This window comes from Dipodomys merriami, unplaced genomic scaffold, assembly GCF_024711535.1.
Source record: "Dipodomys merriami isolate MVZ:Mamm:240054 unplaced genomic scaffold, mDipMer1.0.p SCAF_310, whole genome shotgun sequence".
Taxonomy (NCBI): domain Eukaryota; kingdom Metazoa; phylum Chordata; class Mammalia; order Rodentia; family Heteromyidae; genus Dipodomys; species Dipodomys merriami.
In genome coordinates, this window is record NW_027204605.1 from 582,169 (window position 1) to 607,205 (window position 25,037).

General features: G+C 34.0%; 2 pseudogenes; one reads left to right on the top strand and one right to left on the bottom strand.

The window, feature by feature from the left end:
- The first annotated feature begins 19,695 nt into the window (after positions 1–19,695).
- On the top strand, positions 19,696–20,383 carry LOC138841259 (ankyrin repeat domain-containing protein 49 pseudogene; annotated as a pseudogene).
- A 910-nt stretch (positions 20,384–21,293) lies between these two features.
- On the bottom strand, positions 21,294–21,393 carry LOC138841263 (U6 spliceosomal RNA; annotated as a pseudogene).
- Between the last annotated feature and the right edge of the window lie 3,644 nt (positions 21,394–25,037).

The following is a 25,037-nucleotide window of genomic DNA, read 5'->3' on the forward strand; positions in this document are numbered from 1 at the left end:
AATGTTTTCAATTCAAGAATACTAAACAAAAAAGGGAGAAAATCAAGTTTAGCTATATATGTTAAGCACAAATATAGAAAATATCAAGAAATTTTGAAATTGAATATTTTACTGGATAAAGTGTCTCAAACCTGCAATCTTAACTACTTGGGCATCAACAATTAGATAATTCCAGTTCCAGGCAAGCCCAGACAATAAAAAGGAGTTTTAGAAACTAATCATTTGCTGGGAACAATTTTTGGTTTGTGTTAGGAGGACTGCAGTCCAATCAGGCCCAGGCATAGTGATATTAACTCAAAACAAGAAATCCAATTATAATCTGCAGGTATGACCGTGGTAGAGATGCTATTTCATAAGTATAGGGTTTGGGGTTCAGTCCTCCAGTACCACTAAGAATTTAAGTGTGTGCCAGGGTAAAAATTTGGCATGTGTAAGGTCAAGACTTCATACTCGTTTTACAAGTTCTAATAAGACCTTTACCTCTTTGGCTAATTTTTAAAAGTATAACCATAACTTCCATGCCCAAATCAAATAATTTCCTATTAGAGATTTTCTTCTATCTATTAAGTAATATGTTATGTGTTGGATACTGTCCTACTGAAGTCATATTAAAGATAGAAAACCCATTGTCTTAGAAAGTGACTGCATTTGGAAACAGAATCTCAAAGGGAGCATTTAAGTTGAAGTCTCTTCCAAGAGAAGCAGAATGCCTTGAATATGCCAAGGAAAGGGGACTCAGAAGAAGCCAACTCTGATCTTGGAGTTCTACTTCCACCAACTCAGAGGCAATGTATTTACAGTATTAACGCTACCCAATCTGTGGTACTTTATTATTACATTTACAAACAAACAAGTGGAATGTATAAGACACGAAAGTCATTGACTCTTGCTGTCCATGACTCATCTCTGTAATCCTAATGATTAAAAAGGATGAGACTTGGGGGATAATGGTTTTCAGGCTGGTAGGAAAGTTCATGAGGTTCTATCTCCAATTAACTACAAAAAATTCTGGGCTGGAGACATGGTTCATATGGTAGATTGACTACTGTCAGCAAACAAACTGAGAGCATGAGGTATGTTCAAGCCCCACACTGGGAGAAAGAAAAAATCCTTAGAAGAATAGTATGAGGAACAAAGTTATGAATAGGAAAGCAGAAACAAAAGAAATAAGCTTATTGATACAGACAAAGCTTCCCAATGTGAAATATGGCACAAATTGTAATATTTAGTGTTTTCCTTCCTTTGCAGTAGAAGTAAATGGTATTTCTACTTGAAGAAACTGAAGTATAAAACTGTATGCAGTAAATAATGACATTATTTTATGTATCCATAATTTAACTTGTTTTCCTACAAAATACAGAATAGTGTAGCTATGGAAAATAAATAAATATTGCTTTTTCATATAGGATTACATAGCCTTGCAAATGTCTATAATTGATCTACACTAAAATCATTGTCATTGATATCCTTCTGAATATTCCAATGTTTATAATTTCAGGTGAACTTCCACAATACTCACACCCCAAATATAATTTTAGTTCATGCAATCTTAGCAACATAAGCATATGGCCCAAATTTTCATTACCTTTATCTGCTGTCATTAATGTAGTATAACTTATACAATTAAGTACATACCCTCAGAGAAAGTAGATTCTTCCTTGTAAATACATCCTTGCAGGCACACCCACATACACACACATATATTTAGCACTCTAACTCAGGTTAGGTTCCTGACATTGGGTATCAGACAATGATCAAATAATCAAACTTTCCTGCCCAGACATAAAATACATTCATAATTCCACACATACAAAGACACCAGATCATTCAAAATAATGAGAATATTTAACAGAACGACCCAGCTCCTGAACCATCTACTCCCTGATTTCATTCATTCATGATGATGCGTTTTTCATATCATATTTTAAAATCGTTTTGTTTCCCTAATTAGCAGACAAAAATATGCTATCATAGAAAATGTAGGAAAATTACTTGTCTCATCAAAGGCTTCTATTTCCTTCCTGCAGGCTGTTTCTGGCATTTTGCCCTAATGTCTAATATCAAGTTAGAAAGTACATGCCATATTCCTTAATACATTTTCCCTAAAGGTTATGATATGGAGTTGATTCTGATTTTTTTCTTATTCTAAAGTAAATTTTCTCAACAACTTGAATTATTGTTAATGTTAATCCAAAGCCATTTGAAATATCAAAAAGAACTGGAACTGCACCTTGGCAATGAATGACAGTAATTTTTGTGGGGAGATAAAGGACTTGAATTATCTAGAGTTCCTTAAAAGTGGCACTGTTATTTATGGACTGATCACTTAGTAAGCTTTTAAAGTGTGATCTTCTTATTTAATCTAGGAAGATAAAAGTATGCTTTTCATCACATTCTTACCTGCAAGCCACTAGAAATACTTCTCTTGTACAGTTTATGCCTGGTGCTACTGTAGTGAAACCTGCCAACAACTGCACAGCTATGTTAGCTGCTTTAGATTTGGAAATTTTCTTCTAGTAGCCCTAGTGATTTGAGCCCAGGTTCATGGGATAGTAACATAATACATAATTGCAAAACACCACAGATAAAAAGACTATTTCAAAATGAATTTCAACTTTTTTCTTTGTTGTATTATTTTTTCTTATTGATTGTCTTTTAAGGAGCTGGGGGATATTTATTTCTCATTATTTTTGATGTAACATAATTAAATTTACCAGATTTTTCAAATAAAATAAACAGATATAAAATGGCATATTTGGTTACAAAATATGGCTAAACTTTTGAGTGATTTTTTTTAAAATTCAAGTCCTGTTCTCAGTTATCCTCAAATAACATTGTGATGAGCCAAGCATATGTGTAAATTGACACATATCAAGCACACAGAACTCTGGAATTTTTGGTTTTTGATTTCTATATCAACTTCACCTAGAAAAGAAAATTATCACTTGCTTCATGCCTTAAGTAATCTACTTAAACCAAGTTTTATTAATTTTATCAATAAATCTCATAATCTATGCAATTGATGCATTGAATAAGTGTTTGATTTCTTAATTCCATTGAATTAAGATTACATTTATTTTACTTTTTTGGATATGAAATAATGACATTCTTGAGGATAAAACATGCCTGCTTTTCATTTTGATTGCCAAAATGGAACTATTACGAACTTTGAAAATTTAACTTTAAGTCTGAACATTCAAATTTCACTAGGACTTGAATTGTGTTACAACTTTAATGTTTAAGTAAAAGGCATTACTTAAATAGAAAAAAAAATTACAAGTTTTCATACCTTATTCCCTGAATTGACTTTATGATAAAAAATTATATTTATATAACATGAAATAAGTACTGAAACAAACTATGAGATTTGGAAGCAGAAGACTCCTTTTTTGATTTGTTATTGTTGTTGTTGTTTATAGTTTGTGATGATTCTGTCTTCTTTAGGCATGGTATATTCATTGCAAATCTTCAGCAAGGTGGGGGGTGGGCACAGAGCTTTAGGGAAAAAGGTGAGATTTGCAGCAGTGGAGTTCATTAAACATTGATGAAAGTGAATTATTTAAAACATAGGTGGAGACAGCAAGGAAGGACTGTGAACAAGTGAGGGAACTGAAGATATTTCTAAAAGGAAATATACTCATTACTTGACTCATGTAATTGTAATCCCTCTATAAATAACCTTAATAATAACAACAGAGTGAATTTATTTTTAAAAAGCAAACGAAGCTTTGTTTCTTAGAATCATAGAAGTTTGTTTTTTTTTGACTGGTTTGAGCTGGTTGGGTCTATCTCTGAAAATAGCTACATTGGCATTCATCATTAGAATTTGGGAACTACTAGTAGATAAAATTCATTTATGATTGTCTTTATGTTTTTTGAGACTCTGATTTATTTATTTCTTTAATCTAATTTGTATTATTTCTGTCTACTGGTTTTTGGTTTGGCTTGTTCCTGTTTTTCAAGGACCTAGTGGTGCATCATTAGTGCTAATGCAAGATTGTTATGATTTGTTGACGTACATACTCAAAGAAATAAATTTTCCTCAGACTATTGCCTGTGCTGTTGTGTCCCAAAGGAGGTAGTATTTTGTGTGTTCACTTACATTGAATTATATAAACGTTGGAACTTCCCTCCATATCTCTTCAGTGATTCACTGGTAATTTATCAATTTTCACAGATTTTCCCTGTGAGCTAAGATATGATCTATTTTGGAGAATGTTCCACAGGCTGATGATATATATATATATATATATATATATATATATATATATATATATATATATATATATATATTTCACCTAGCAGGGTCACTATATATATATATATATATATATATATATATATATATATATATATATATATATATATATATATATATATATATATATATATATAGTGACCCTGCTAGGTGAAATATTCTGTAGATATCTGTTAGATATAGCTTGTCAGTGCAGTTATTTAGCCCTGAAGTTTCTTTGCTAAGTTTTGACCTGGATGACCGGTCCAGAGGTAAGAATGATGTGCTCAAAGAACGAACAATGTGTTTGGAGGTATGCATGTTTTCAGGTCAAGTAGTATTTGTTTGATGAATTTAGGAGCTCTAGGAATAAGGGTATTGATATTTACAATTGTTATAACCCCCGATGCAGAGTTTTCTTTACCAATATTTAATGTCCTTCTTTGTCTCTTTTTACTTTCATGCCACTTTTAATTTAAAGCCTGTTGTATCTAATATTAGTATAGCTAATCGGGCCTGTTCATGAGATCCATTTTTAATTTGTAAAGGTGATGTACAGAAGGGTTACAATTACATAAATCAGATAATGAACACACTTCTTTTTGAACAGTGTCACCTCTTCCCTCATGTTCTCCCAGTTTTTCCCTTGCAACTTCCCTCCCCCACAAGTTGTATTGAGCCTTTGTAATCTTCTCCAAAGGGTATCCTCCTTTGATCTCACTGTATAAATGTTTAGAATCCTATATAATTTATCATGTCCAAGTGTAATGTATTATCTTTTACCATCCAAGTGTGTTTACTTGTAGAATTATAGTCACATTCTAATACAACAAATGAGGGAAATTAAGAAACCTTTGAGTCTGTCTTTCTTCACTTAATATGTTTGTTCCAAGTCTTTGCATTTCCTTATGAATGGTGTAATATCATTCTTTCTGAATCAATAGAATTCGTCAAACTGAAGTGTTCCTTCATGTCCAAGGAAAAAGTTAGAAACATATACAGAAAGAGAACAGAATGGAAGAAAAATTTTACTAGCTAAGCATCAGACAAGGATTTTATAACTAATGCATATTTAGAGATCAAAAATTAAACCCAACAAAAATAAAACCTCAAATAAACAAGAACCCAACTAATATATGTGATAAACACTTAAAGAGAAACTTCTCAGAAGAAGAAAGAATGACAATTAGACCCATCTCTCTCCATAAAAGAATTGATTCTATCATATTTATAAGATGATTTCTTTGTTGATTTGTATGTCCCCCACCATGGTATAACCCCTGCTTTCATTATGTTTGGTGTTGGTATAATTTGTGGAAGAGAAGGGCAAAAACAAACCGTTTAAATAGGGTGGACCCATTGCAACAATGAGGTGTACAAGTTCTTATGTCAAAAAATGAACTTTACAACTTTGGCGGGGGGGCAGGGTCAGGGATGTCGTGGAGGGAGATGAGAAGGGGATACAAAGGGTGGGAATGGGATACAAAGGAGGAGGCAACAATGCTTGATAAGAAATGTACTCATTAACTTGCCCATGTAAGTGTAACCCCTCTGTACGGTATTTTCACAATATAAAAATTTAAAAAAGAAATGCAAATCCAAACAACACAGATTCATCTCACCCATGTTACATGTCTTTCGAAAAAATGAAAAATCACAGATACTGATAGGGATGTGGCCCAAAGGAAACTCTATTAAACTGTTGGTGGGAATGTGTTATTGTTCAAACACTTTGGAAAACACTATGGAAGTTGCTCACCAAACTGAATAGAGAGCTACCTATGTTCCAGCAATTTCATAACGGGCATTTATCCAATAGAGCAGAAACAAGGCCACACTGAAGCTACCAGCAAAATCTGTTCATTGTTGCATTATTTTCTTGCCAACATATGGAATCAGCCCAGATGCCTCTCATTGTAAAAAGGGACCAAGAATTATATATGTATATATGTATGTATATATGTATATATATATATATATATATATATATACATATATATATAATTTTGTTGATCCCTATATAAAATTATGTATGCATGTATATATATATATATACATACATAATGGAATTCTGTTCATCCATCAGAAAGGATAACATTACACCATTCTTAAGGAAAATGAAAGACTTAGAAATAATGATGTTAATTGAAATTAACTGGACCCAGAGAAACTTAGGTTGCATGATTTTCCTCATTTGTGGTAAATGGAAGTTGTCTATAAATGTAAAAGTAAACACACTGCATGATATGCAAGGAGGTACAAATGAATCATCTGACGTGTCAGAGACCATGGAGAGTGAAATTACTATAATTCTCTTAAAAAACTAAGTCAAAGACCAACAATTAAATACCAGTAAATTTGTATTGCAAGAGAGTACAGTGGGGGACAATGTGAGAGGGGTAGGAAATTGAAAGGGAAAAGGATAAAATACAGGCAATAACCCATTGTATTCTTCCTGTAATTGAAATATACAAGGCAAGTGGTAGCATAAAATGGGGGTGAAGATGTTGAAGTGGTAACACAATTCCAGGTTCATTGTACACATAAACTACTTTGTTAAATGTCAAGTAATTCCATAACATAATATTGAGATACATAAGTATTGGGGTTAATTGGGAGCGGTGGTTGAGAATGTTGAAAGGCGTGACAATGATCAAGATGCACTGTATCCATACATTGTTTCAGTGAATGGCAACTCCTTTGTTCAACTACTTAAAGATAATAAAAATATGCAAAAATTAATTATGATAGTTGAATAGAGAGTTGAACCTCAACTCAATTCCCATTTTAAAATATTTTTAACATGGAAACTTGGAAAATAAAATTCAAATAATAAAATATTATTAATCTTTTATCAGAATTTGTGAAATTTAAATCAAAACTACTTTGCTTTTGTCAGCCATTGGGCTGTTAGAATATTTCATACTAAGTGGCTTAAAAATAATTAAAAGTACATTATCCATACCCTATTAGCTTAAACATTTTTTATAAAAATGGTTATTCAAAGAAATTCTTTGTCTTATGGGAGTTCATTTTCTGGTTCATTATAAGCTATTTGCTGGGCGTTCACAAGGCAGAGTAATTATATTAGGCTTCTTTTATCAGGATCATTAGGGTCATCATGGAGAGGTTCATTGTAATGTAACCAGACAGGGGAATAGAATTTCAACATGTGTATCTGGAAGGAGTTACATCATCCAATAAACTTTGCAACTTTTTCTTTAACTCAGTGTGGTGTATCATTTGGATATGATTTCATAGAAGATAGTCACCTAAGGACAAGCTTATATCATGTGAATTATGTGAATGATTCTTCCTCAAAAGGGAATAATTATACTGATGGCAAAGTGAAATATGATTGCTTAGTGGCTCGATTCACATCATAGGTAACCATGTAAACGTGGTACAGCATTTCTAAGGCCCTTCTGATGTATTTGAACAATTTCTGATGAGTTAATTGTTTTCAGAAATATTCGTTTGAACCAACAAAAACACATCTCCTTTGATTTTAATTATAGTCCATTATTAGGACTCCCACAGACACCAAAATCAGAGGATGCTAATTTCTCTGATAAAATACATAATAATTTGTTACAATTAATGTAACATGAAGACTGTAACATTAATAGCACAATAATTACTAGTATTCACATTATATAATATATTGACATCTTTGGTTACCTCAATTTTTAGAATATTTATAACTAAATGTAAAATTATTGCAAATTACTATTTGATGATGTATAGAAAATGTGAAAAAGATTTGTGTACATATTTACTACAGATGCAAACACATTCATCTGGTTATTTCTGATCCTTCACATGTTGGTTGCATTCATGCATGGGGAACATGCAGAGAATTCACAATGGCAAACTTGCATTTCCTAAAGTGTTAATTGCATGAAGTTTATGTTGGGGTAAATAGCAGATTTTATGAATTAAATAGTTTTTGTCCCTTCCTTCCTCCCTCCCTTTCTTTGTTCTTAGGTTCCTTCATTCCTTCCTTTTTTCCTTCCTTCCTTATTTTCTTCTTTCCTTCCTCCCTCCTTCCCTCCATCCATACCTCTCTCTCTCATACTCTCCTTTCTTTCTCTTTCTTTCTTTCTTTCTTTCTTTCTTTCTTTCTTTCTTTCTTTCTTTCTTTCTTTCTTCCTTCCTTCCTTCCTTCCTTCTTTCCTTCCTTCCTTCCTTCTTTCCTTCCTTCCTTTCTTCCTTCCTTCCTTCCTTCCTTCTTTCCTTCCTTCCTTCTTTTCTTTCCTTTCCTTCTTCTTTCTTTCATTCTTTTTCTTCCATCCTTCCTTTATTTCTTTTACTCAGAATATTTCTTTTGGCTATAGAAAAAATATCAACTGTTGTACTCCAAGGTGTGATGAGTAATTATAAATATACTAGATTAATATTAATTTTAATAACCTATACTATATCTTAAGACAAATTGTACTAAAACAACTTCGCAAAAGTTGCAGGATATGTAACAAATATTGCTTTTCATGATATTTTTATTACGTCAAATGAAAATAAGTATTTAGACATAATATTGTGTGTGTGTGTGTTGTTCTTATGACTTGAACTCAAGAACTATATGGGCTGGGAAGGTGGCTCACTTGTACGGTGCTTGCCTTGTATGCATGAGGCCCTGGGTTAGATTCCTCAGCAGCACATAAGCAGAAAAAATAGCCGGAAGTGTGCTGTGCCTCAAGTGGTAGGGTGCTAGCCTTGAGCTGAAGAGCTGAGGGACAGCTCCCTGGACCAGAGTTCAGGCCCCACAACCAAAAAAAAAGACCTCTACCTTAGTTTCCCCCTACCACAAGGATATTGCTCTAACAATTGAGCCACAACCCCACTTCTGGCTTTGTGTGTGTGTGTGTGTGTGTGTGTGTGTGTGTGTGTGTGTGTGTGTGTTTGTGTGTGTGTGTGTTGTGATGTGTATTAGATTAATTGAGATGTGTCTCACAAACTTTCTTGACAAGGCTGGCCTTTTTTGATTTTTTATTGTGAACATACTGTACAGAAGGGTTATAATTACATGGGCAAGATAATGAGTACATTTCTTATCAAGAATTGTAGCCTCCTCCTTTGTTTAACCATCACATCACTTGCCAGCCTCCCCCCGCCCTCCCCAACCAATCCTCCCCACCCCAAACAAAGTTGTAAAGTTCATTTTCGACATGACAACTTGTACTTCTCATTGTTGCAACGGGTCCATATGTATCCTTATTTAAATGACTTGTCTTTCCCCTTCCCCTCCACAATTATACCGACATCAAATACAGTGAAAGCAGGGGTGATACTGTGGGGGAGGGACATACCAAGCAACAAAGAAATAATCTTATAAATGCGGTAGAAACAAATGCATGAAAGAAAAAAAACATTTAAATTAAATACATATCTAATGGTTCATTTTCCTAACATCACCTTATCTGACATTTTCTGCTTGACTCATACATATACTAGATATTGCAAATAAGGGAAACCATGGGACCTATGTTTCTTTGGGCTTGGCTTACTTTACTTAACACAATTTTTCCAAGTCTTTCCACTTTCTAACAAATGGGGCAATGTCATTCTTTCTGATGGAGGCATAGAATTCCATTTTGTATATATACCATATTTTCTTGATCCATTCATCTACTGAGGGGCATCTGGTTAGTTCCATATCTGAGCTATGGTAAATAATGCTGCAATAAACATACTTGTGCTGGTAGCTTAAGGTGGCTCAGTGTTAGAACGCTTGCCTTACATACATGAGGCCCTGGGTTCTATTCGTTAGCACCACATAAGAAAGAAAAAAATAGCCAGAAGTGGTGCTGTGGCTCAAGTGGTAGAGGGCTAGCCTTGAGCTTAAGTGCTGAGGGACTGTGCCCATGCCCAGAGCTCAGGCCCTACGAAAAGAACCCTCCCCCCCCCAAAAAAAAAGAATGGATGAGTACATTTCTTATCAAGCATTTTTGCCTCCTCCATTGTTTCCCCTTTTCAACCCTTCCCATCTAACTACCCCCACAACCTAACCCCCCCCACAAAGTTGTAAAGTTTGTTTTTGTACATCGAATTGTTGCAATGGGTCCACCTGTATTCTTATTTAAACCATTTGTTGTTTCCCTTCCCCTCCACAAATTATACCAACACCAAATATAATGAAATTAGGGGTTACACCGTGGGGAAGGGACATATCTGAGACAAGCAGAAAAGGTCAGATATATTGATGTAAGGTTAAATGAACCTCAACATAAGTGTTCAAATGTTTTTTTCTTTCTTTTTTATTGTTTCTAACATATTTATAAGATGATTTCTTTGTTGCCAAGGCTGGATTTGAACACCACCATCCTGAGTAGTGAGGATTACAAGCTTGAGATACCCATATTCAGCTCAGATATAACATATTTAACAATAAAATAAATTTCTCTTTTTCTTTTTTATTTTTTATTGTGAACATACTGTACAGAGGGGTTACAATTACATGGGCAAGATAATGAGTACATTTCTTATCAAGCATTGTAGCCTCCTCCTTTGTTTCCCCTTGCAATCCCTTCCCATCCTCCCCCTGCTCCCCCACCCAATCCTCCCCGCTACGCCCCCCCCCCCGCACTAAAGTTGTAAAGTTCGTTTTTCAACATAACGACTTGTACATCTCATTGTTGCAATGGGTCCACCTGTATCCCTATTTAAACGATTTATTTTTCCCCTTCCCCTCCACAAATTATACCGACATCAAATACAGTGAAAGCAGGGATTATACTGTGGAGGAGGGACATACCAAGCAACAAAGAAATTATCTTATAAATGTGTTAGAAACCATCGCATGAAAGGGAAAAAAAAACATTTAAATACATATCTTAGAGTTCATTTCCCTAACATAACCTTATCTGACCTTTTCTGCTTGACTCAAATGTATATTAGATATTGCAAAGAAGGGAAACCATGGGACCTATGTTCCTTTGGGCCTGGCTTATTTAAAAATTAAATCCCCCAATAACAAATCTTCAAAGAAACAACTGCCCAATAAATAAGTGGGCTAAAGTCTTAAAGAGAACCTTCTCTGAAAAGGAAAGAAGGATGGCCAATAGACACATGAAGAAATGCTCAACCTCCCTAGCCATAAAAGAAATGCAATGGAGGGGGTAACAATGCTCAATAGGAAGTGTACTCATTACCTTACTCATGTAACTGTGTATAGCATCTTTACAATAAAAAAATTTAAAAAAAAAACGACATTGAGATACCACCTCACTCCAGTTAGAATGGCTAAAATCAAGAACTATAATAACAGATGCTGGAGGGGATGTGGACAGAAGGGAACCTTACTGAATTATTGGTGTGAGTGTGAACTTGTTCAACCACTTTAGAAAGTGGTATGGAAGTTCCTCAAAAAACTCCACATAGAGCTCCCCTATGACCCAGCAATTCGACTTTTGGGCATTTACCCAAATTTACAAACAAGACCCACTAAAGCTTCCAGCACGACTATGTTTATTGCAGTACTATTTATTACAGCTAAGATCTGGAACCAACCCAGATGCCCCTCAGTAGATGAATAGATCAAGAAAATGTGGTGTATATACACAATGGAATTCTATGCCTCTATCAGAAAGAATGACATTGCCCCATTTGTTAGGAAATGGAAAGGCTTGGAAAAATTTATAAAATAAATTTCTTATTCTTTGAAATCTAGACGCTCAATTTAACAAATTAACATTTAGTTATTTATTTAATTATCAAACCTGAACCTGCACTGTGAAAAAAAGTTTTCTTTTTTATGTAAAGATATACATTCGAAAATTTAAATGACAGAATCTTTGCATAAATTGAAAATCACTAAATTCCAAAGCAACAAAGGGATCGTTAATCAAATATCTTATGTAAGGTAAGAGCAATAGGCCCTGTCAGTGTGAAAGAAGCAAGATTTTTGTTAAATTAAATATTATCTACTTCGGTCACATGATTTTATCTTCTTTTAAACCTAAACTTTTTTGACATAAAATATAGATCATACAGTTTTTGAGAATATAAAAATCTTAGTTACTGCACATGTATTTTCTGAGGTTTGATTACCAAGGCATTTCAGAGAAACACTGAATTTCATATATTTTATGTAAACAGTGATTTTTAGAAATTGAATCAATCTCCATATGTGATGAAGCAAGGTGTTCAATGACTTAAGCAATTATTAATACAGACTTGAACGTAACTTAATTTTGAATGGTATGAAATTCATATTGTACTTACTCTATAGAATAATTAAGAAATAAATGATCGTTATAGTATTTACTTTTCCTTCAATTAGAAAGAAAGAACTTCAGTATAGATTCCAAAAACTTGAATGGAATGTCATAAAATTATGAAAAATTCAAGTCATTATGAGTTAGATGAAATAGTCATTATTGACTGTCACAAAATGAAATCTCTTGAAGCTTCCTTATCTGTTAAATAAAATGTATTTGCACTCAAAATATCTCTCTAGTAATGGTATAATTAAACCACCTTCATGCCAAATCGCTTCTCGGTATAATTCAAATAAATATTTAGAAGCAGAAGTTATGGAAATGTATAGAAATATTTACCCACCTGAAATCATAAAGGATTGAGATTGATTAGCTTTCACTGTTGCCCTTCCAAAGGTAAAATGTTTGAAAGGTGAACCCTTTCAAGTGGGCATAGTTGTAGAGATTTGGTCACTGAGAACTTGTGACCAAAGTGGATTTTAAGATCAAAGTCCTTTTCTCCTCTTCCTTCTTTTTTTCTCTGTCTCCTTCTCCTTCTCATTTTCCTTCTCCCTCTCCAAATTCTCCTCCTCCTCTTTCTCCCTCTCCTACTCCTATTCTTCTTCTTCTTTACTTCCTTTCTTCCATACTCCATCACATGTTCCTTACATGGGTTACTGTGCCACCAGCAATCCAAAACAGAAACATAAACTGAAATGTATAAAATAAGAAGCCAAGCTTAATATTTCCCCTTTTTAAGATAATTTCATAAAATATTCGGTCATAATAATAGGAGACTGTCACAGCATGCTCTCATTTATTATAAGGGATAAGATTTACTGGAAAAACAATCTGACCAACATTGCCCTAATGAAATGATTGATTAAATTAATATTATACTGGGACAAATCTAGTTTAAAATATCAGATATACTTCAATAAAAGGAGAAAAAATCGCCTCTAGTGTTTCCTATGAATAGACAGCAGAATTCAATCTGTTATTCAAGGAAATTGACCTGCAATTGGCAGCATTGTCCATTTCATAAATGATGTAAGAAGACTATAGAACAAATTTCAACGCAAACTGCCTGATATAAAATTTATTTTGTCCCCTGTATACTATGTATGTCTGGTTCCCAAAATGACTTGTATTTCATATTTTTAATTAACTTTAAGTAGTTGGATGGGAGTTGCTGTTTGACCAAGCAGTTTATGAATAGTGTTTAGTGAGTTTTTTTTTTTTTCTCTCCTGAGGTTTGAACTCTGGGTCTGGGAACTGTCCCTGAGCTGCTTTGGATGAATGCTAGAAGTCTATCACTTGAGGCACAGCAGCACTTTCAGATTTTTCTGAGATTTAATTGGAGATAAGAATCTCACAGACTTTTATGCCTGGGCTGGCTTCAAAACTCAATCCTCAGCCTCTTGATTAGCTAGGGTTACAGGTGTGAGCCACTAGTGCCCGGCTTAATACAATGCAATTTTTTTTTCTTGGCTAGTACTGGGGCTTGAACTCTGGGCCTTGGCAATGCCCTTGAGCTTCTTTTCCTAATGCTAATAGTCTACGACTTGTGTCATAGTGCCAATTCCAGCTCATTTTGTTTATGTAGTACTGAGGAATCAAACCCAGGGCTCCACACATGCAAGGCAAGTAGTCTTCCACTAAGCCACATTCCATGGCCAATACAATGCATCTTGATGATCATTATCCCTCATCCTTCTCAACCCTATCTCATCCCTCAATTTACATAATTTTGTAGAATATTCAGACTCGCAATTTCATCTATAGTCACTCAGAGTATATATCACAGATCATATTTTATGGATAGTCTTATTCATCAACATACTTGTTACGTATTATAGAATTCTGTGATTTTAAATTCTAAATTATCACTCAAATCCACCTACTACTATTCTAAAATTTTTCCTAAGGTTAATGCAAATGCAATCTGTAATTCTTTGATAAAATACACTGATTCTTAGAATATTAAAGAGTTGGAATAAGAACATCACCTTCACTTCTAGAACATTTTATCATCACTGCCCTCTCAAAATACTCCAATATTTATTAATAGTCACTTCTGTCATCATTTCAACCAACCCGCCCCTTGAGCAGCTATTATTTCATATTCTACCTCTACAGATGTGCCAATTTAAAAAAGCTCATATAATTAGAAAATGTTGACTATTTTATCCATTTCTCCCATGTAATATTACTGTTTCCAAATTTTTCTCATGATAGAGCCTATTGCTTTGTATACATGTGTATAAGGGTATAACATCCTAAATGAGCATTTCAATATTTTATTATATGTTATTTTAAAAGGTTTTGCTATGTATATTTTTGTACATGTGTCTCATTGGACATGTGTTGAAATCTATTTTGCATATAAAATTATGATTCAAAATTATGGATCATAGAAGCCACTCTATGTGTAATATCTAAAGATTGCCAGTATGTTTAACAAACTGACCCTATCATTTTAAGTGTCAAGCACCATTGTGCATGGATTCCAATTTCTACATAATTGTTGTGCAGGGCTATCTTATTGTTTCTATTTCCACTAATCTCTATATGTATGCAATGTCTAGGTATGTTATGATATTTCCATATGTTCCTTGGTTGTTGTTAGATTCCTACAGTGACATGTATTTAGATGTTTTTGATAACTTATTCAGGATCGTTAAAATTTTTCATTGGCATTAATATGCTCTTAATATATTTCTGATTCAAATCTCTTTAAATAAATATATAGGTATACACACTATGTGTATTCATATACAAATACCTATATATACATATATAAAAATATACAGATGTTTACATACATGCATATAGACATGTATGTATATTATTATTTTTATTTGTCTGTAAGTTATAAAAAATTATTCTAGTGGAAAACGCATTTACTTCCCGTTCTGCTTTCCAGAAATTCAGAATCTGGGTTGTGGTTTTTTCCTTTATCTTCTAATTAGGAATCTTTATATCTTTATGATGGTTCTTACCTAATCATGTATCTTTTGAACTACACCTGGGACTTTTAAGTACCCATTTGAGTATACTTCCCTCATCTGATAATTATTCAAATTTGTGTTCCTTGGGTAATAAAGGCGATTATTTATTTTTCTTCTTCCTTATCTCAATCACAAGGTCTGGATAATGATTTTTGATATTGTATACAGTGCTCTAGAGTGATTAAACATATCTACAGAAAAAGATAACCTCACAATACATGGATAATGTTTATATATAAAAATTGTAATAATTTCATACAGGAAATGTCTATTTCTTTAGTTCTTGTTTAGGATTTGTTAAATTCTGGTGTGCTATACTCAATTATCATAAAGGTATACAAGGATGGTAAGAAGCAAACATCTTAATATCATATTCTAATATTAGCTTATTTCTGCCTGTGTTATATGTATGAGACCGTATTTGAGTTTTGCCTTAATTTCACATGCTATATTCTCCCAGTATATAAGTTGAAAGAAGACTCCCTCTGGAAATATGCTATTTTTATAGCTAAGGAAAAACAAGTCAGCTGTTAGACACAGACAATGAGATAGAAATCTTCCCCTAGAAATAATCTTTCACCACTTCTGATTCACTTTTGTAAGCTGAAGTAAGTCACATGACCCATCTTGACATTGCAGAGTAGAGGTAAATCTCACCTACAGAAAGCTGGTGCAGGACATAGAGTAATATGCCAAGATATGCAACACGAGATAAAGAGGGGAAAAAGAGAACTACAATATAATCTATCATACTTGCCATCACAGTCTCTGCAGGAAGGAAGCTATTATGTACTTTTGTTTCTAAAAATACTTCAAATCATGTCTTTTATTCTAGGAGGTAGGTATTAGAGGACATTTTGATACTGAGACAGCATAAAATCTCAAACAAAGCTGGAATAATCATTTCAATATTAACTTTTCTTCTCCAAGAAAATAAACCATTTTGTAGACAATACTTTATACTTTCTTACCAAGTATCTTTTTTTCCAGAAATGGATTTTGTTAATATATGTGACTATCCACCAGAATAAATGTCTTCATTTATCTTTATCTTGTCCAGACAGCAAGTCAATTGAATGTAATTGGGAGTTCATCAATAGCACTTTTTAAAACTGTAAAAAATATGGACAGGGATCCAATATGCATATTTTTCCACCATCACCTATCATATCCTCCTATTTCCTCCCTAGGAAACACACCCAGTCAATAAAAAGTCTTAGATATTTGGCTCTTGACCTTGAAAGTGGAAGAGGCATATTATGGATGTCAGAGATCACAGTTAATAGTGTTTTCCATAATATTGTCACATGCAACAGCCTTATGAGTCCTGCAGGTCTTAACACTACCTCCTTAGGAATGTGATAGGAATGTCAGCCTTACTGGATTTAGTATTGTTTTCCACTTCCTTTTCTACCACCTCCCCTAAATTATAATACATATTAACAGAATGAAAAAGTGCCATCTTAAGAAAGTTCCATTGCAAAAGATGTTATGTCGAAAAACGAACTTTACAACTTTGGTGACGGCATGGTAGGATCGGTGGGCAAGGATGGTAAGGGGAAACAAAGGAGGCGGCAACAATGCTTGAAAAGAAATGTTCTCATTACCTTGCTCATGAAATTGTAACCCATCTGTACTATATTTTTACACACACACACACACAAACTTATGAATATAAAAAAGAAAGTCATTTAGGGCTCTGGGAATTTGGTTTCATGGAACAGTTATTGCTTAGCATGGTGAAACCCTGGGTTCAATTCCTCCATACCACATAAAAAGAAAAGGTAACACTGGAAGTGGGGCTTTGCCTCAAGTGGTAGAGTGCTTGCATTGATGGAAAATAAAAAAGAAGCTCAGGAACAGTTCCCTGGCCCTGAGTTCAAGCCCCAGGATGGGCAAAAGAGTCATTCAGTGATTAAATGCGAAATAAAGAACCCATATTTGGAATATATAATTGTTCCTTCCAAATGATATCTAACAATAGTCCTTAATTCATGTACTTTACCTATATTAGAATACTGTGTTGAACAAAAAAATGTTTTCATAATAGGTCATGGTAATTAATGCCAGTAGTGTGCTTAAATATCAGGTGAAGATTAATCCTGGAAATTCAGAGATTCCAGGCTTTTGAGTTGTAACTGCTAATCACAATAAGAAGGGTAGTATATATGTGAGATTTGGAAATCTTTTTGGTAAATCAGGGCACCAAAAAGGCAGAGGTTAATTAATAGTTTTGACAGAGGAGAAGGAGTAACTCCAGATTGAAGGAATAAATGATAGTAATAACTAAGTTACACCACAAACTGTCCTAGGGAAGCATTTATGGTTATTGAAGAACTAGTTATCATCTAGGCTTATTCCTCAGTGCCTTTAGCATTCTAATCACTTAGACTAGTTCTTAATCTTTGTGTGATAAGTTGTATATTCTTCTATGCTGTTCTTTCACACCTTATCTCCTTTTCTTTCTTAAAGTCTATGTCTTTCTCTATTTCTCTATGAACAATTTCTGATATTAAGTCCACAAAAGCAGACAGCAGAGGATGCTAAGGTAAGAGTCCCATACCTCATGAGTCATTAATGTAACAACATGGAAAAGGAGGACATATTTATTGCTATCTCAATTTTTCTAAAAAGCTGCAATGTCACATCATTTGATTCAAATTTCTTCTTTGTCTACATAGTGTCATTTAGTGCACATAAATGCAAATATAAACCAGGTGCTGGTGGCTCATTCCTATAATACTAGCTACTCAGGAGGTTGAGACCAGAGGATTGTGGTTCAAAGCAAGCCTGGTCAGGAAAATCCATGAGACATTTATCTTCAGTTAGACACCAGAAACCCAGAAGTGGTGTTGTAGCTAGTGGTAGAGCACTAAATTTGAGCTGAAGAGCTGAGGGACAGTGCCCAGGATCAGAGTTGAAGCCCTACAACCAACAGAAAATGTGTAAATATGACTTTGTTTCCCCCAAAGGAACAACAAAGTCAATAATAATCGTCGCAAGCACAGAAAATGATTCCAAAATGATTCAATGTACCTACTTTTGCTGAGTTAACTTATGGCTTCTTGTCTGGACATATTCCCTTCTCTATGATTGTCTAATGCACATACTTAGATAGCAATTTAAAACTGAGAGTATAGAAGCAAAGTGTACAGTTATGATATTGTCCTATCAGAAATTCAAGTTAGTAATGAAAATTTCTTCTTAAGATCATACACAAAAAATACCATGATATAGTGTAATAGAACTCACTATTGAACATATGAGCTTTAAGAGCTTTCTAGTTGATCCATTATTTATTGGTACCAACATTAGAAAAAAATGTATAATTCAGTAATAAAATAGAAGTCCTTTGCATGACTACTTAAATTCCTTGTTTTTTAAAGACACTGTTTTCATCTTAAAAAACTAGGGCTGTCTATTGTCTTCATGTGATTTTGATTATTGAAAGTGCTTAATGAGAAATCAAAATGCATTATAGTCCTTTGTTATCAATTCTCACTTTTTCTGCTTGGAGAATATAATGATCAAAATAATAGTTCAGAATCAGCAAGCAATAGGTCAGAATCATGCTTCCAGTGCAAGTGGATCACCAGTAAGTAATCCTAAATACCATTTTCCACAAAGTTTTGTGAAAGAAACAATCGGCCTGCCTTCTCTAGCTGCTTTCCTAGACTGGGCCTATTCCTTCATTGTACAGGAAAAGTGTGATTCAACTGATTTAAGTCAGATATGTTACTAGAAGTCTCAAGGATTTAGATTTTTGTCTGTATATTGGTAAATCCATGTCTCTTTATGTAGGCTACAAAAATGTATTTACTAATTTCAAGTAAATACATGAATTCTCTTTCCATCTTAAAAAAAATTAAATTCTGCTTGCTCTATAAATTGATCAGAGGCATGGATTTGTGGCTAGGTAGGTCCTTGCACATCTCTCTGTTCCTCTCTCTCTTACATGGTTCTCATAGATAATATGATTGCTCCATAATTATCCTAATATATTTTGCTTTCATATTTTTGGTTCATCATTTCACTTTCTGCTCTGCCATTTCCCAAATCATTTATGTAGAAGGCATTATTTCATATTTTCTCATTCCTAGAATAAGCTGCACATGAAGACACCACTGGTCCTCATTTTAAGTCTGTACCATTGAATACGGAGGAACATCTTTCCTGTGCTCTCCATCAGCTCCCTACTCTCGTTAGAATAATTTAGAATAGTAAAAAATGGAAAAAGATAAAATAAATCATGGTGAAAAAAGATGCAGAAAATTCACCGGATATTTCTGAGCAGTTCAACCAACATGAACTATTAGGGAAATACATGGACACCTCATTTTCACTGGCACTCAAAGTCTCTGGTTAGGCAATTCTGATAAAGATGAGAAACAAGATGAAAAAATGAGAAATGGTATCAATTGCAATAAAAAATAGAGAAGGATCCAAGCAAATTTCTTTTTTGTGCTGCCGAAAATAATCGGCTTACTACAGTGTGGAAACTACTTTCCAAAAGGGCCACTCATGTGAATACAAGGGATGACGATGAATATACACCTCTTCATCAGGAAGTCTACAGTGGACACTTAGACATTGTCCTTGAGTTGGTGGCTCAAGCGGCACACACAATAACTGTAGATGGATGGACACATCTGCACAGTGCATATAAGTGGAATAATAACAGAGTGGCTTCTTTCTTACTTCATCATGATGCAGATTCCAATGCCCAAACTAAAGGCCTCTTGACCCACTTGAATCTTGCTGCTGGAAATTAAGATAGCAAAAATTCATTTGATCTCCTTCTGTTGAAACATTACATAAAACCATGTCTGAAGAACAATTTGGAAGAAACTGCATTTGATATTGCTAAAAAGATAAGTATGTATCACTACCTCTTTGAAGTTGTGGAAGACTGTACAAATTGTTCTACTAAGTCCTAATGATTCAATTACTTTTCTTAAATTTCAAAAATGCCATTCCATCTTTTGTGTCCATACAAAATATTTTCACAATCCAAATAGCAATAACTTATTGTAAAAATTCATGGATTCTGTGGAATTCTTTCAAGTGAATTGCCTGCCTTTGATGTCAAAATGTATTCAAGAGTTTTTGTGTATATCTATAATGATTTCTTCAGAGTTTGTGACTTTTTAATCAGAAATAATTTTAACTTATCTATTGAAATTTATACAGAAACTAAAGATATTTCTCGTGCTTGTCTGAAAAAGTATATTTTAAAATATTCTATAGTCTATGTTTGTATAGTGTCCATAATGTATTTTATTCTCTCCTAGATATAATACTTTGAATACTATGCTACTTTATAATATACAGCTTCATTAATGTGTCTTTTCAGATTTCATTCCATATAGAAATAGTTTAAGATTCCTTTGTTTCCTAGGTCCTTATAGTATTATATTACTTTGGGATAGAACGAAAATGTTGTCTAATTTCAAAAGTTTTATAAAGGTTATGCTATGTAAAGGCCTTTCTTTTTTTTGGTGGTGGGGGGGGGGTGTCCGGTCGTGGGCCTGAACTCTGGGCTTGGGCGCTGTCCCTTAGCTCTTAAGCTCAAGGCTAGTGCTCTACCACTTGAGCCACAATGCCAATTCCGGCTTTTTTCTTTTTGCTTATGTGGTGCTGAGGAATCGAACTCAGGGCCACAGGCATGCAAGGCAAGCGCTCTACCAATGAGCCACCTTCCCAGCCCCATATAAAGGCCTTTCTAAGGTTAAGATTTAATACACTGATGTCAAACTAACTTTTAATTATATGAATTACATGTATTTTTACACTTGTAATTTTGTAATCAATTTTAAATGTTTTTTCATTTCTTGCATCTGAAGAATGAAAAATTTGGAATACTTCACAAATTTTCATATCATCTTTGTGCAAGTGCCATGTTAATCTCTGTATTGTTGTAATTTGGGTATACATACTGCTAAAGCACGTATTATCCTCTAAATTAAATAGTTAATGATGCAATCTTTATACAGGCTTATATCCTTGGGTGCCTATTTGGTACAAGGAAACGTTAATGTTTCTAACAGTGCTATTGATCTTATATTCCTGAAATTCTGTGAATAGTGGAAAAATTATATTGTTCAGTCTATTGCTCACATTTGCAATTTTTTTGTCAATTACTATTTTAAATATTTTCCATTTTGGATTTGATTGCACTTTCAAGTGTTTATAGCTAGGTCCAAAGGTGATGGCTGTTGCAAGTAGTAATTTATCCAAATGAGTTAGTTCTGTGGAGCTATTTGATTCAAAGTAAGCCTTGCTTAAGAGCTACTTCTAAACTTCTGCAGTTGAAATTTTCCCAGAAGAGGTCTTACTTTTCCCAAATGAAATCCTAGGATCCCAGGACCCAGTTATCTGCATCATCAGATAACATGGGCAATACTTTTCACCTAGGCCCATGCAACATGCCAATAGAAACTAATTGAATATGCATATCAATTTCTCGTTTCCTATATTTCAGGTCCCCAATTCCTTGAGATGCAGGAATTATCAGTAAGCAATTGTGAAATGCAAGGCAACTTAAAATGAAGGAGGAGATCACAAAATCTGAGAGACAGTGCTGAAATTCAAACTTTCAGTTTACAGATGCCCAATCCATATGAGTGAAAAAGTTCACAAAATGTCATAAGATTATTTTTAATACCCCTCTTCTAATGAGTAATGAAATAATATCAGTCCAGCATAAGTGGTCCAAAAAAGATACATAATTGCTCTACGTATTTTTGGAAAACTTGACGTAGAGGTCAAAGGTAATTTAGAAAAAAATTAAGTGAGAAGATACTTAGTGCTTCAAAACATTGGTACTTCAGTTAAACTTGGTTCTGTGATATAAAAAGGTTGTCACTCTCAAACCAATGATAACCTACATTTAATCTCCTGAAAGTGTATTCATTTTCAAATAAAATTATATTCACCAAAATAACTTGTGACAAGTAGTTGATACTTAGTGACATTACAAGTTTTTCAAGTGTAGGGAGAAAGTTACAATAGAGTTGATTTATTTACCCAGCACCAATGACTAAGAGTTTCAACCATTCATTAAAGTGTAGAAATAGTACCACCCACCATTTGTTTTGTTCAGTAGGTGCCTTCCAAAACTGTGTTCAATAGATCAGCCTCCCATATTCCAAACCCAAAGGTTAGCTAATGAAGTAAATTTCAACAAAATAGTTGTTGGGTCTTCGTCCATCCCATGAAAGACAGACGGGGTCCATGGAAAGGTAAGTGTGGCCAGTAGCCTGTTCCCCAGCCTCCCTTAGCCAGGGAGACAATCAGACGCAGCAGGGAGTCAAGTCAAGCTGTAAACTCGTTTATTAACACAGAGCAAGCCATTTTTAAAGCAAAAAGCAGCACGTGACATGGGAGGGGAGGGAGAGGAACCAATCACTGTAAAGGTCACACCCTATCATGCACCTAAACTTCCACGGGCTGGTTGTGCACTGAACGTAAAGCAAATTGGGCTCTGCCCACTCAACTCCCTCTCAGAGCCATCTTGGCTGCTCATGTGCTCCAAAAATAGTGACAATAGTCACAAATAGTTGCTTATCATATGTTGTTTTATGTTTTCTCTATCTGTCTAACATAGAAAGAAATATGACTTTAAGTCTTGAATATGAGTACTCATCAGAGATGTGACAAACATAAAATCTGTCTTCTATTTCTATCATATTCCTCTATAATAGTAAATCTTAGATTTCTTCTTTTTCCAAAACCTACAAGTAGTAGAAAATATTATCCCAGGTAAAATAAAATAACCACACACCATTGTACAAAGCCATTTATAAAAATTGATAATTAGGAATACATTCTAAGCCATTTTTAAACTTTCTTTTTGACTAAAGATCAATCTTCCAAATAGATGAGAATACAATCATGTCTAGGTGCTTCGCATCTACATTCTTGCAAATTGTTACTGCAGATGAATGAATTATGGAAATATAAGCTGACATCAGTTAAAGTATATGCAGGATTGAATGTATATAAACCTTTCAAATTATTATCAGACATTTTAACAGAATGAGTATCAGAGAGGAAGTTGAAACCAGAGAGGAATAATAGTAAAGATGAAAAATTGAACAAAGGGTAAGTATAGCTAGAATACCCAATGTACACATGTGATAAAGGAAGTGATGAATCAGAAATAAATCTTGGAGAAGGGGTTAGTTGAGAATGATAGAAGGAGTGACTGTGATCCAGGAATATTGGATAAGTAGATGGATATATTTAATTGTAACACACTTGAACAACATTATGAAATTCAGTTAATAAACACAACAAAAAATCAAAAGCACACAAAAATCACAACCAAAGAGCAATCTCTAGAGAGTATGAATATGACCTTTCAAAATTTTAAGGAGTTAATGAAGGGCAGTCTCGGGAAAAGCAAATAAAGCTTTTCAAAGAGGGCAGTTTGGGGTAAGAGAGAATTTTGAACAGATTTAAATAGATTGTCTAAGGTTATAAATCACCTACATCAGCTGCAAATATTATCTTTCTTCAGCTAATTTTCTTTAGATGAACTGGATACTCCAGCCCTCAGCCACACTTGATAGCTTGAGAATATAAAATGGATGAAACAAGATGAAGAACCTATTGCTCCACTGGAGAGAAAACAATCCTCTATGTTTTCTTTCATCTCTCTTCAATACTTTTTCTTCATACATTTAAGTCGATTTTGAATTATATTTTTCCTTCTTTGATCTGGCAAAGTAATTAGTCAAATAATTCGCTAAATTTTTTTATCATGCTGTTGAATTGGGCAAGCGAGTCCATTAAACTTCCCTCTTGCATTTGGTTGCCATGAAACAACATCTATATTAATGAGGAAAAATCTAATGTAAAGCTTTCTCTCCAGAAAACTAGTCGAAGAATCTGTGCTCAAAAATCTTTGGCTATACATTTTCCTTTTTTCTGTTACCTTGAATGGCTTCTTGTGTCTAAAGTGCCCAGAAAAATAAGTACTCCATCACCTTTCGGTTTAATCAATTCTAACCTCAAAGATATATTTTGCTAACAAGATGCTTAGACGAATTAAAAACTACACCGCTTTTATCTTCTCTAAAGACTCTCCTTAGATACCATATCAGGAACAGAAAAGTTATTCCTTGCAAAATGATTTCAATAGATTATTTTTCTCTTGGGCTTGCATTTGCTCAACAAGATGTATGAAGGAGAATAGAGTTAAATTACCATACTATGAAAGATAGTGTCTGTTACAAAAGGACAATGCTTCTATGTCCTACTTCTATGTGCTCCTCTTAGCTCTTGCTTGATTTCGAATTTATCACGGCTCCTTGGCTTTATGTCTAGTGAAGCTGAAGGACTATACAGCCTCAGTCACTGCTACATCTTCACGATTTCTCTTTTAAAATTCTCTTAAGTTGCCTCATTTGGATGTGGAATTTATTTTCTTCTCTTCATTCAATCAGTTCTGCAGTGTAGTGAGCCAGATAAGCTCTGTCAGTTTAGGTAGCAAAAATATTAAGACAATCTATATCAAAAAGTTTGGGCCTCCCTCCACTGCTGAAGCCAACATGCTTAGCTAGGGTTTATAAGAACAATTTTCTAACC